Source organism: Bos grunniens, chromosome X (assembly GCF_055505025.1).
Source record: "Bos grunniens cultivar Pamir isolate PY7600 chromosome X, Bosgru_T2T1.0, whole genome shotgun sequence".
In the NCBI taxonomy this organism is placed as follows: domain Eukaryota; kingdom Metazoa; phylum Chordata; class Mammalia; order Artiodactyla; family Bovidae; genus Bos; species Bos grunniens.
Genome location: NC_141194.1, coordinates 38,970,553 through 38,984,184, shown reverse-complemented (window position 1 = coordinate 38,984,184; position 13,632 = coordinate 38,970,553). Strand labels below are relative to the sequence as shown.

The following is a 13,632-nucleotide window of genomic DNA, read 5'->3' as shown; positions in this document are numbered from 1 at the left end:
GCAGCCGAGGAGCCAGGAAGAACCGGAGCTTTTAACCCCCTGCGTGCCGCCCCACGGTGGGCTCCGTGGGGAGGGCGCCGCAGGGAGACTAGTCGACACGGGGGCGATCGGTTTGGTTTGGCAAGCCGGTGTCTGGAGGAGCCCGACCGGATCCGAGGAGCTTGCCCAAGCACGGCAGGCTCTCCAGGGGAGAGCAGGCCGCGAGGCCCGGGGCGGTTCGTTAGTGTTTCAGCCCGCTCGGGGGCCGCACAGTAACCCGACCTGCCCGGCGAGGCCAGGTGCGGGCTTGAAAGGCCTGGCAGGCGGAGGCTTCTGGAGGGGATCGGGAGTCCCCGGGGGGGACCCACTTTCACGCACCCTGCCCGCTGGCGCGTGGACGGCTCCCAACCCGGGGTGGAGGCCTCCTTCTGGCCCCGCGGACTAGGCTCTGGCCGCCACTCCCTCCCCTGGCCAGGCCTCGCCGGGGAGTTAATGATTGATTTACTGGCTCCGCGCGGCCGGCGCCCTCCCAGCTATTTGTCCAAGCTGAGGAGTTGCTGGCGAGCAGCAAAGGCTGGGAGCGCGGGGGTCGCCCGGGAAGGGAAGCCGCGCTACCGACGGGAATGAGCAACCACTTGATCAGCCCCCACTGAGTGGCTCTAGCTGTGTCCAGGGCGAACCTGCTGGAGGCCCAGGCCGGACTAAGGGAGCATCGGGAAGCTCCACACGTAAACGGGTTGGCAGCTGGTGATTAGGCCGCCCGGTTTTATGAGTCATAATGGGTCCCCTGCCTGGCCCTCAACCTGCTCGCTATGGACTCGGGGCGCCGGGGTCCAGGCGGTGGACCGTTCCAGGCGCGCAGAGGGGGATGCTCTGGGGGGCCCGGGCCGCCGAAGGCGTTGCGCAGGATTTCCTCTCATTTCTAGCAGAAGGCAACACAAACACCCTAAATCAAACCGCTCCGACAACCGAGGGCTCCACACAGACACATCAATAAGGATTTCGCCTCCCGCGTTCGAACGCACTGAAACACTTGTCCTATTTTTATGCAAATGACACCACACAAATAGATCTCGCAGGCCCCGGAGTGGGGCGAGAGGAGGAGGGGCGCCGTCGCCCCAGCCTGGGGTGCTGTGAAGCAGGGAGGGAATGCCAAGCCCGCACCCCAGGACCCGCGCCGGCTCGGGCGCAGCGGGGCTGGTACTGGCCAGGCAGCCCGCCCCGCGCGCAGTGGCTCCCTGCCAGCGCCGCCAAGTCGGCCGCGTCCCCAGGCTGCCTGCAGAGGCGGATTAGGGAAGGAGCGAAGCGAGCCTGTGACTAATCGCGAGGCCTCGGACCGGAGCACCAAGGCCATGTGCGACTGACAGGATCGACACTAGCAGAGGACACGGCGACGCCTCGCTTAATTGCAGGCTTAAAAAATTGCCGCCTGAGCAGCTCCGGTGCGGAGCCACGGCGTGCGCTCTGGGCTGGGGAGCGCGCCGGGGGGACCTGCGCTCTAGCCCCCGGGAGGGAGGTTTGGCGTCTCCTGGATCGAGGGATCTGACCCTCCCGTCCTTCCCCCACTCTGCAGGGTCCCCCCACCCCCACCCTGCTTGCGGACCGACTGTAGCGGAGCCGACCAGTAAAGTAAGATCCAGCTCCCAGGCCTAGGTTTCTGACCCTTTCCCCCATGGGCCCCACGTTCCCCCTTCTCACCGTAGATCCTATAAAAGAGGCTATACAGTTGGATGAGAGATTCCAACAAACCCTTAATATAAAAACCACACACGTGAACCACTTTCTTCTCTTCCCTCCTCTTCCTAATCCACCGGCTGATACAAAGCCCCGAATGACCAAAGGGAGGGAGAGGCAAGTCAGGGCTTCAAGGAGCGAAGTCACCGAGTGCCCCAAACTCAGGGCCCACAGACATGCACCCTAGGATCTTCATGCCTGGTTATAGCCCCTCTACCCCAGACGTCCTTCCTGGAGCACTGAGGCCTCGCGGGGGAGAAGGGGGGAAGCGTCTGCAGGCAGATCGGCCTGCGTGTGAGAGGGGAGGGTGGAAGGCGGGGTGGTGGGGAACCCAGCGAGAGAAGTTTCCACCACGCTCTGGTCGGCTCTGCCAAAATCCCCGGGCCCCTCCCCGCCCGCACCGCCTTCCGTTGCCACCACAAGTTTGGTTTAACGAGAGCTCGGGACAAAAGCAAACGTTTTCTATAGACCCCGAAAACAAAGGGGAAAGAGACGCGCGGGGCGGCCGAGAAGCGGCTGCTAGCGTAATGGTGCCGGGCGGACAGCAGAGCATTAGAACTGCAAAAGCCGCGCGGGCGGGAGGAAGTGCGAGGCGGGAGGCGGGAGCGCGGGGAGGGCGGGCGGGGGAGGGGCGCTGCGCCATGTTTCCGTGTCACCCGCCGAGTCGCCGGCGCTGGGCTCGGCCGCCGGCTCCCGCCTGCCTCCGTAACAGCAGAAAGCGTGCGATTAGCAGCCAGACAGGCGGGGACTCCGGGCCCGCGGGGCCGCCGCACACGCCGCCCGCGGCCCGGGCCCGCGCCCCCCCGCCCGCCGGGTAATCATCCTCCTCGCCGCAGCGCTGTGTGCACTCTCATTAGAGCAGGGAGGCTTTTCTCTGCGCACTCGCTCGGCTCCCGCTGGCAAAACAACGCCTTCCTCGGCCGGGCCCTGGGCCAGGAGCGCCGGGGAGGGCGGGACGGGGGAGGAGGGGTGAGGCAGGGCAAGCGGCGCAGGTCATCTCGGCTGCCCGATCTCCTCCGGGCACGGAGGAGATGGGGAGGGTCCATCGGCCCTCTCCACGCGGAGTGCCAAAGTCCGAACCCCGTACCAGTGCCGCCATGACCTACTCTGGTCCCCCGCTGGAGGCTAGAGTGAGGGCCGAGGGGAGATGAGTGTGTCTGGTTTGGAGAGCGGGGGCGGACACCGGGATGGCTCCCAAAACAGGTTTTGCCCCATCTATCTTGCAAACGACCTCTTAAGGCCAGAAGCCGGATCCCACGGTTGGCGGCCCTTCGACCCTCAGGAAGACCCCAGTTCCCCGAACTTCGGGCCTGATTGCACAGAAAGGATGGGAGATGGGGGTGGCCGGGGCGCGGCTGCGCCTGGACCTGAGCTTCGGAGCCCCATTTTCTCCGCGATCTCTGCACACAACAGTAGGCAGCCTCTCCCAGCACCACGCGCCCAGCTGCAGGGCCTGGGAGCAGGTGTTCCTGCCCGGCGGGAGTGGCGGCTCCGCGCCCCTCCCGTCCCAGCTGCGGGGGGAGCCGCGCTGATGGTGGTAATAGAGAAAGGTCTCGCTGGACCGCGAGTAGGGTCCTCCGGGTTTAAATGGGGATGCTCCAGGGCGAGGACGGCCACCTGAGACCAGGAGGGATCGAAGGTGACGCGCAACTAGCCCTCGTCTGGAACAGCCCTGGGGGCCAGCGGAGGCCGCTCGGGGCGGCGCAAGGGCTTCCGGTCCCGGTGACTGCGGCGGCGGCGGCGGGGCGGCTGGGAAGTTCCCGGGGCGGCCGCGAGGAGCACCCTCCTCTGGCTGCCGCCGCAGCGCAGCTTTCGGAACGGCGCCCTAGGAACCTCTCTGCGTCTGGCAGCGCCGATCTCGGCCGGCGCGGGGATAGGGGCTGCGGGCTGCGGGGTGGTCCAGACCCGGCCCCGGGCAGGGCGGGGGAGGCGGGGGCCGGAGACCCCGCGGGAGCTGCGGCCCGCCTCCCAGCCCCCGCTCCTCGCCGCCGCCGCCGCTGATATGGCGGGCACGTGAAGCGCAGTTCGGCGCCTCGGCGCCAGCCAGGGAGCGGCCTGCCCCGCCGGCTCAGCTTACCCGCGGGCCCAGGAACGCGGAACCGAGCCCGGCCGGGCCCCGCAGAGCCCGCGCCCCCGCCCCGCTGCCAGCTCGCCGCGGCCCCGCACCCCGGTCCCCTCCCGCGCCCGGCCTTGGGGCCGCGCCAGACGGCTCGCCCGAGGGGAACTCAGGCTGACTAATGGGACGCGTGTGGGCCTTACGTGAGGCCCGGCTGTCAGCGGATGCCCGCTCGCTCGGCGCCTACGCCGCGGCCAGGCTTTTCGGGGAAGGACGAGAGGAGGGGTTTCCCCGCTCGGCGGTTTCGACTCCCCGGGGACTATCCGGCCGCGGCTAGCCCCGGGCTTTAGGTCGCGCCCGGAGGGGGCCGACTCAGTGTGCGCCCGGCGCCGAGGTGCAAACCCGGGATGAGGGGTGAAGAGGTGGGATCTCGGGAGCTCTAAGCCGGAGGTGGGCGCAGAGGCTCATCAACTCGGCCTGGGGTGCCTGCCTGGATGTTCGCGATCTGGCCAGCGGCTGGGCTGGGGGAAATTTACAGGCCGCTCTGCAGGCCTGGAGTTCAATACCGAAACCTCCCTCAACAAAGTCTTCCGGAAACCCCTTGGTGAGATTTTTGTGCGAGAAAAGGATTTTATAAGGCTCCTCGAGAGTCCGGTTCGGCTGAGGGTTCTCAGGTTCCGGGGCTCATGACGCCTTTTCCTTCCTTTACAGGGGCCTGTAAAAATCAGCAGAGTTTCTTATTATTTCTCATTAACAACCACTTCGTGTTGACATAGTTATATGACCCTCCCAAATATAACTACCTGTTTAGTTTCAACACACGAGCGAGACGATGAAACACAAACACCGATCAGGAACTCAGAGAAGGAAAACCCGGCTGCGAGCTTGGGGTTGGAGGCAGGATAATTCCTGATCACGCATCCCTGGTTTTATTCAGCCTAATTACACTAGTAATCCTGCCCCCCACGAGAAAGCCTGAAACCCTGTAGTCGAGGTGCGACTTTTCCTGGGGAGTCCCGCGGATGAGGAGGGGGTTGCTGGTGTAGAGGAGGTGGGTTTTAAATGTCACTTCCAAATGAAAATGCTTTCCTTCAGCCTTTTTCTTTTTTTGATGCAGTTTTCGAAAGGAGCATTTTTGCGAGATAAGAAGTGACCGATCAAAATCGCTGAGGGGAGGTTGTAAGCAGCCGCTTTGCCTCAGCTTAGCCTTATCTTATCTTTCACACTTGCATGGCGGAAAAAAAAATTGGCTTATCTTTATCCCCACCCCCTTCTCGCCTTAATTGCTAAAAAACACTGGTGTGTTAAACGGGGAGGAAGGAGGTCTCAGGATTGTCAGTGGAAAGGGAAGATTCAAAAATGTGGACACTTTGGGGGAAGCCAGGGTAGCAGGGTTTATTCTTTCCCCCAGGCCTTTCTAGTACGACGCAGAAAAGGTCCAGTCCGGGGTGGAAGGCTGGATGGCCAGATTAAAAAAAAAAATCTAGGTATGGCCTTGGGTCGTGTGGCTTCCCTAGGCCTCGCTTTCTCCGCCCTGCGTTTACCAACCTCACCTTCCCTTCATCTCTCAAAAGCTAGCAGTGGGTCTCTGGTTGAGGCCTCTCATTCTGCCTTCGTCCCCCCCTCTGCCTTTTCCTCCCCTCCACCCCGCACACACCCCCGTTTGGGGGAGGGGGATGCAAGGCAGGGACGCATGGCCTGCTGGAAATCATTAAAATATATGCGAATGTCTGCAAACACACACTTTTAAATCATGGCGTTTCCCCTCCACGCTGGTATATTTAAACTCCAGAGCGAGCTAGATCTCCTCCCTCTCAGTCGTTTGTCTGTGTCACCGACAGGCCGCTAATGGCCGGGCTTCCAGGCGCTGTGCATTATGCATTAGCCTCCTCCGAGCGCCGCACACAGAAGGTTCTGTCAGGCCTCGCAACACAAACCACCCAGCGCCCCCCACCCCCCACTCGCGACCGGGGGCTGTGCGGTGGCCAAAGTGCTGGAGACTCTGGGATGCAGGGGTAGGGGGGCGCGCGTCGAGGGCGAAGGCCGAGCCGAGTGGACCCGGAGGGGGAATCGGGGAGGGGTGGGGGAAGTGCTCCGGATTAGGCCGTTTGGAATCTCCCTCCCTGCGCTAGCCCCAAGTTTTGTTCCTGGCTGACCTTCCCTAGGCAGCTGCCCAGCTCCACTCACCTCGGTGCCCGACTTTGTGGGGGCCCAGAGGTACTTAGGGACAGGCCAGCGCCGCGTTTCCATCTGCTGGGCCGTACTCCCTTCTGGCCCCGAGCGAGGGGCTGGCGGAGCCTTCCGGATCCCTCCAGTCCCCGGGGTGCTGTCCGCGAAAGGGTTCGGGGTGGTGCGTGTCAGCGGAGTCCCGCGGCCGCCGTGGAGGGAAGCTGCCGAGAAAATGTCTCGGGCCGAAAGCCGCCTTGCAGGGTCTGCGAGCGAAGAGTTGGTGTTCTCCGCCCCCCTCTTTCCGTGGTTCCCACTCACTGCCCCTGGCTAGGTAAAATATGAGCTGGAGAGACCGCGCTAAATAAGCAGCCAGGACGGGACGTGGCGTCCGAGTTTATCTACAGGAGCATCTAGCCCAGCTCGGCGGCTTTCAGGTCTCTTAAGCCCGAACCAGGTGGGACGCAAGAGGAGGCCTCCCCAAGCCGCCAACACCCATTTCTCAGAAAGCCCCCCTCAGTGTCAACGGTAGTTCACCCACCCGTGCCTGGTCAGAGCCTGAAATCGAGCCCAGACCAGAAATTTTGAGAGGCAGTTGCTGCTACCATGTTGGGCCTGCCTTCTGGACCCTCCTCCGGAGGAGGCCCAATAACCCTTCAAAGAATAGAGCAGCCATCTTCAACCTGGAGACTCCTAAGTCTAGCAGACTCCTACCAGGGAAGGCAGCTACCTTTAGATGTTTCCAGTTAACTGAAATCCCTGGGACAAAGATGCCTTTTGCTTGAGGGATGGACCAGTGGATCTTCTAAGTGGCACCCGTGGTAAGCCCAGAGTTCTTTTACAAAGTGACCAGGAAAGACTGTTCCTGGGGGTGTTTGTGTATTTTTAAAAATACTTAAAGTAGATCACAATATATAAAATAAAAATACAGTCTCTGTAATCACCCCAATCCCACCCATTTCAGTACCCAGCATCATAGAAGAGAACAGCTGCTGAAGAGCCCCATTGGGGCCTATAAAGCTTTATAATTTAGTCCCCACATGGATGTTACAAACAAACCCCACACATCATGCTGGGATCCCAGGGTCCCCCAAACTCCAGGTAGGACCCTCACTATGGGATGCATGGCCTTTCCCCTAGGGCTTGGGCAGTGAATGAAGGTGTGGAAGAGGACTTGGCCTGCCTTACACAATTAACCTGTCAGGAAAAGGGCAACCAGGCTCCTGGCCTGCTCCTCGAAGAGCCAACCTGCTTGTCCATTTGCAGACGCTGGATAGCATGGGCAGCAGGAGAGTGCCCGAGAGCCATAGGTTCTAACTGGGAGGCCCTTCCCAGGGAACCAGCGGCAGGTGGGAGGGGGTGGCCCCTGCAGCTCGGTTGGAAGCACCTCGCCTTTCTGTGCCTATTTCTTTATTTCTCCGCTGCCTTTGCGGCCTCCCCTCCCTTGCGCTCACTCGCTGGCTCTCTCCCGCCACCGCCTCCTCCTCTGCTTTCATTGAAATCCTCCCCTTGCTGAGTGCCGAGTGTAGCAGCCTGACCCCCAGGTCAGCTCCCCAGGGACTCCTGGGAGGGCAGAGGAGGGAGGGAGCAGGAGGAGGCCCGCACACGCTGCAGGCTCCGCAGTGTCCCCAGCTCCCAGAGCCCCTTCCTGAGTGGGGATGTAAGATGGGACTGCTTCTCCTCCCTGGAACAATGCCAATGAATCCGGCCAATTGGTGTAAGCTCCCTACTCCTCCTCCACCTTAGAGCACCTCAGGAAAAATCTCACCTTTTAATTCCCAGTGAGTCATGAATCCCCTCTCCCTCACACATACATTCATACCTCTTAGGACTCCCTTAATAAGATATTTTAAAAATCCCAGAGTTGGAAATGTATCCCCTCAGAGATGGAAGAGAAACCCTTTAATCCCACCAACTTGCACAAAGATACCATGCAGGCAATACTCCTTAAAAAGGGTGTGTGTGTGTGTGCGTGTGTGTGTGTGTGTGTGTGTGTGTGTGTGTGTGAATGCTGCAAATTACGTCAAAGGCAAATTTACTGGTCTGTTTGTCTCCAGCATCAAATTTCTCCCACAGTCAGCCCTTCTCTGGCCCCTTCGCATTTACAGCACCGCCCCCTCCCCAATTCATTTTTAACTCTAGGACTTTTAAAGGTAGACAAACAGGCCCCTTTGTCAGCAGCCCTGGGAGGCCACAGGACTCAGAGAGGCTGCAGGCTCCGGGTTTTCACTTGGTTCCTGGATTTTCCAAAAGTTCTGGATGGTTACATGCAACTTTTAACTCTGGGAAAGGCCCCTGCCTGTGGGGGAGAGTTGGGGAGGCATGGGAAGGGGAGAGAAGGTGGCTGGGCACGGGGCCAGGGTCTCTGCGGCAGCCTAACTGAGCCGGAAGAGGCTGGCACGGCTCTGAACTCGCCCAGGCCAGCTCTCCCGCGAGGCCCACAGTGGCGCAGCGGCCTCCTTGCCTCCTTGTGGCCTCTGAACCGCATTCAGAGAGTTTCCCCACAAATACCCAACTTCAGCCTTCCTGGTTATTTTAGACTTGTTTTGAATAAAAAGAGTCGCTTCAAAAAGAAATGTTGCTACAACACACAACCAGAGGCCTTTTCTCCAGCTGTGTCTGTAACTTGCATGCGTTCAGTCTAATAACTTTTAATGTCTGGCCCTAAAATGTCTTTATAAAAAATAGCTTTACAGCATAATAGTCCAGGTGTCTTTCTGCTTGTTACCAGAGATTAAAAAAATGTGTGGGTTCGCTTTCAGAGACATCCACCTCCAGAAAGACGGGGAAGAAAAAGGCATACGTTCTATTATGCAGGCGCGAGTCCTGGAAGCGGTGGCAGCCCCGCAGGGCTGGGGACTGCTCACTGGGGCACTTGCCTGCCCGTCTTTTGCATCAGTTGTTTTAAGCAGCTCTGGAGCATGAAGATTTAATTCTGCCTGAAGTTTCAGGTTTCAAACGGTAGAGATGTTTCACTTCTGCTTTGAAAAGAGCTGTTTTTATAACTATGTACTGAGAACTAAAACAGAATAAATAAAATCGCACCTAACACCAATCCTATAGTCAGGATTAAGTCTAATTTTTTTAAAGGGATCTACTAGCTAGAGCTGATTTTGGCCTTGACCTTGACTTAGTAATCAACTTGAGATGCTTTTGATTATTTTTGGTATGGAGACACTCCAGGATATTTTAAAACTTTCCGTGTGGATTTACAAGCCACCTCCATTTCAGATTGATGTTCTCATCGAGCTTGCACCATCTTCTCCTTAGGCGGAAAGAGACTCCCCCACCTTCAGCATAAAAAGACCCTATCCATTAACCGAGTGGGTCACCTATTGCGGTGATGTCCCGGCCCGCGGTCTGGGTGCGGTTAGGCCGGAACACCCCTCCCCCCACTCCCATCCCTTCCCGCCTGCTTCTCGAACTGGGGCTTCTCAGCTCGCCTTAGAGGCTCTGAGCTCCGGGGAGGCCGGAACCTCGCCTCTCCGCTTCCCCCTCTCGCCTGCCTGCCCCCACCCTACCCACCACCCCCGCCCGCGCGCCCAGCGCCGCTCCGGGTGCGCTGGAGAAGCTCAATACGTGTCAATTGAATTGAACTGCTGCGGGCGCAGGCTGTACGCCGCCGCCGAGCTCCGATCAGCACGACGTTACCGAGTGGAAATTTATGGAGCGAACGGTGTAAGCCAAAAGTTGCTCCCTGCCAAGGAAAATAAAACGCGGGAGATAATCTCCCGAGGCAGGGGTGAGGGGCCAGGACAGACCCTCCAATCATCTGAGATGCAGACTGTGAAATGCACGAGAACGGGGATAAATTCTGGCGAATCTCCGCTCCCCTACCGCCCCCACCCCCGCCTCCTCGTGCCCCACGGGCTGCCTTCTCCGTCCCCCGCCTCTCCAGACAATTCCCACACAATCGAAACGTCCGGGGAACTCGGGCGCAGAGTTCGGGCGGAACGGCCACCGTTGCTCAGGGTGGTGTCTAAAGGTAGTTCTTGACATCGAAATGGGAAGGGGCTCCTCCGGGAGGAAGGGGCGACCCAACGTGGGGATGGGCACCGACGCGCACCCGCCAGGCTCCACTGGGTCTCGGAGGGGACGCGCGACCGGGAGAGCGCAGAGCTGGTGGCGAGAGGAGGCAGCGGCGGCTGCCACTGGGGTTTGACAGCTTTGGCTGAGCGGAGTGCGAGGCGCTTTATGGTAATTGCGGTCCTCCACTGGCCTTCTGGGTAGCGAGGGGAGTCTCGGCGCGCGGCTGGGAGAGCCGCCCCCGCCGCCCCCATCCCCTCGGCTTAGGATCAGCCGGCCGCCCGCGCCGCCGCCGCCGCCGCCCGAGTCGGTCTCTGGTTCGCCCAGGACGCGCGCCCGGGCGGGGTGTGCGCAGCCAACTCGGTCCGAGCGGCGGAGGGGAGGGCAAGGGGCGGCGGGGGGGGCGCCACCCAAGTGGTCTGGGGTTCGGACCCAGAGAAGCGAAACGCTCCGAGGATCGATGACGGCTGGGGAAACTCGGGCAAACCCTTACTGGGGAATCACCCCTCCGAAACCCCACCGCCGAGGCGCCGCAGCGGAGGGTGAGCTGAGGCTGGGGGAGCTCAAACTTGCGAGAGCTGGAGGCGGCGGCGGGCGGGCGGCTGTCGCCCGAGCGCTGCGCCTGCGGGGGGAGGGGAGGCGGCTGCTGGGAGGGAGGGAGGGAGGGAGGGCGAGAGGGCGGAGGGAGGGGGAGGAGGAAGAGGAGGGAACCAGGGAGGGGGGACGCGTTGGGATCGCGGCGTGCGGCGGCAGACGGAGCCCAGGCTCCCAGCGGCAAGGTGAGCAGAGCTACGCTCCTCGCTGAACGTGGACCGAGCTCGGCGGCTGCGGGGGAGACGCGCCGGAGCCGCGACCGAGAGCGGGAACGAGGCGGCGGCGGAGGGGGAGCCCGTGAGCCGCCGGGCGGGGAGCCCAAGCCGCGCTGTCGCCGCGCAGGGACGACTTGGCCAACACACTCACACACTCACACACACCCAGCCCGAGCGGGCGCTCGCGGCGAACCGTCAACATGGCGCTGGGGCTCCTGCCCGAGCGCGGGCGGCAGCAGCGGCGGTGCGGGAGCTGCTGAGCCCGACCGAGCCCGGCCCAGCCGCCGGAGCCCGGAGGATCGCGCGGGGTTGTCGCCACCTGCCCGGAGGCTTTGAGGCCGCCCCGCCCCGCCCCGCCCCCACCCGGCCCAGAGCCCACCCCTCGGCGGGGCCGACCCCGAGGGCAGCCGGCTGGCAGCAGACGGCGAGGGAGGCGAGCGAGCGCGGCGCCGCGAGCGGGCTGCGGGCAGCCGGGGACGGCAAACTTTGCTGCTCGCCGCGCTTCCCCGGCCCGGCTCCTTCTTCCGTCGCCAACGTCGCCACCCCACTTTCCTCCAACCCCGCACACCAGTTCCCATCCACCCCGTCGCCCCTTGCTCCTCCTCGCCGCCTCGACTCTGCTCCGGGGAAAAACTTCAAAGCGCCGGATCGCAGGCTCTCTGCTTACTCCCCGGCCGGGGATTTCAGGTCAGTGCCCGAAACACCTTTCCCCGGGGGAGGCGGCGGGCTGCAGTCGGCCCCCTCCCTCGGGGCCTCCGCTCGCGGCGGGTGGTTTCTTTTGACTCTCGCGTACCCCCTCGAAGCTTGTGCCTCGCGCTTCACTTTGGCTGTTTTGCTCGCTTTCATTTTTATTTCCTAGCTATAAGTTATTAAAAATGCAGCCAACCTAAGCGGCCCCAAGTGGGCTCCGGGGAGGGAGGGGCGCGGCGGGGGGGGGGGGTGCTGCCGCCTCCCGGGGGGCTGGGAGGAGAGCGGGGAGTTCACGGAGTGGAAGTTTGCAGCTAGTGTGTGCCTGTGTGCGCGGGAGCGCGGTCGTCGCTGAGCGCCGCGAGTCGGGCGCGGTGGGGGGGGGGGCAGCGGGGGGGAGCTGGGCTGGAAGCTGGGAAGCTCGGCTCGGCGTTAGCTCGCTAGCAGGAAGGGGAGGGCGGCGGGTTCCCGTCTGCTTTCTTTTTCGACTCGGGAAAGAACTGTAAAAACCCCCAGCCGCCGCTGCTTCGTCTCGCCTCTCCGGGGGCCGCTCGTTCCTGCTCGTGGAACGACGGCGTGTGCGTGCGCAGGGTGTGTGTGGCGGGCGCCCCGGGCCGAGCCGAGCTCGACCTGCTGCCGCCGCCGCCGCACAACTCGGGAGGGGAGTCCCGGGATTTTTTTTTTTTTGGCTTGCTCCAAAGCGCGAATCACGTGGATTTAAAAAAAAAATACTAGGAAATCGAGGAGAGCGAGGGGTTCCGACTCGGCCCGTCCACCCGCCCGCCAGGTCAGACGCTTTGTTTTGTAAATGTTCTTTTAAAATTTTAATCTGCGACCCTGGTCCACCCCCACCCTCCCCACGAAGTCGTAGGGTTGGTTTCAAGTTGTGAGTCCCCAGGGGCGGGGGTAGATCGTGCGGGGGCGGCGGCGGGAAGGGAGAGCGAGGGGGTGGGGGCTAGACCTGGGCAGCTACGAGTCTGGTGGGAAGCCCTGTAGGGCGTGTGCAAGTCTGTGGCCGGAGGAAGTTGGTCCCGCTCGGAGGGCGTGCGGCGCGGAGGCTGAGGGCGAAGAGGAACTTGCGCACACGGCGCGATCCTCCGCCGAGGCGGGGAGGGCGAGGCGCCTCCGCGCCGCGGGGCCCGCGCTCGGAGCAGGCGGGCGGCTGCGCTGCAGAGCCTCCGCCAACTCGGGGGCTCGGGGCGGCGGCGACGTGCGCCGGCTGTTTACCAAGCAAGCCCTGGGGCGCCGTGTGCGGAGTAGGGTGGCTCGAGGCACGCGTGGTCCCGGTAGGCTTCCCGCCGCCTGCACTCTCGAGTGGGCACGTCCTCCAGTCCCTGAGACGGCTGAGCCTGGCCTCGTGTAGGCCGAGGCCGGGCGAGGCTTAATTTGCTGTTAATGAATCTTTCCCAGAAAGTCCGCGATCTTCAGCTAGTGAGTGCCCGCGCGCGAGGACGCGCGCCGCCGGCGTCTGAAGGGTGGGGGTTGGGGGAATGGAAGAGCGAAGGAGGGGGGAGGGTTATGTGTATTTAAAAACAAACCTTAAAAAGAAACCAGCGCGCTTCAAATAGGTATCCGTAGAGCCTCCTGTGTCTAGACTAGACTGCTCTGGGTTTTAGCTGTTTTTTTTTTTTTTCCTTTTTATGAGATTAGGCCAGAGATGGGGTAAGTGTTGTTTGGTTCTAGGGGTAGCCTCCTGGAGAAAAATCTTTTAAATGACTTGGGAATAAAAAAGCGGAGGAAATGGCCCACCCCAGAAGGTGGTGGGTGGTGAACGCAGACAGACTTGAGTATTTCTAGCCATCTGACACTTCCTGTGGCACTGGAAACGGACACCGCGGGCCGAAATCAATCCTTACGAGGTGTTGGATTCGGTTTTGCCAACAGAATTGCTTGTGTGGAAGGCATTTTAAGTGTCGGCCTCCGAGACTCCTGTACGTGGACACTTGGAGAATACGTTTGCATAGCGACCCTTCCCACTCCACCCCCGATTTGTTATCTGCTCTGGGCTTTGCAGTGGTGGTTCTCGTGTTTATCTGGGCCATGATTTCACCGCGTGGAGGAAGGGTGGAGATGGTGGTGATTAATATGCCGTCCAGGTTTAATCCGAGGCCGGCCTTAAGTATGCGGGTTGACGGCGCCACTCACCGGGATTGGCCTGAGGTAGTGAGGGGAGCG

The 13,632-nt window shown here is 61.7% G+C and overlaps 1 protein-coding gene and 1 long non-coding RNA gene across 29 annotated transcripts in view; one reads left to right on the top strand and one right to left on the bottom strand.

The window, feature by feature from the left end:
- Positions 1-13,632, top strand: part of BCOR (BCL6 corepressor) — a 119,097-nt gene that overhangs the window by 63,330 nt on the left and 42,135 nt on the right. For 5 of the 28 annotated variants that reach the window (XM_086387031.1, XM_086387024.1, XM_086387011.1 and 2 more), the window contains exon 1: positions 11,177-11,457. The exons of 8 other annotated variants lie outside the window; for them this stretch is intronic. The gene's annotated coding sequence lies outside the window, so the exon portion shown is untranslated. Of the gene's footprint in view, positions 1-9,844; positions 9,921-10,152; positions 10,504-10,619; positions 11,458-11,745; positions 12,245-12,603; positions 12,744-12,865; positions 12,889-13,632 lie in introns of those variants that run through there. 15 more of the 28 variants (XM_086387027.1, XM_086387022.1, XM_086387046.1 and 12 more) reach the window with 8 other exon arrangements.
- On the bottom strand, positions 4,375-4,709 carry LOC147340176 (uncharacterized). The gene is made up of 2 exons (XR_015158625.1): positions 4,573-4,709; positions 4,375-4,484 (listed from the first exon to the last, which is right to left on the bottom strand). It is a non-coding gene; the product is annotated as an uncharacterized LOC147340176 (long non-coding RNA).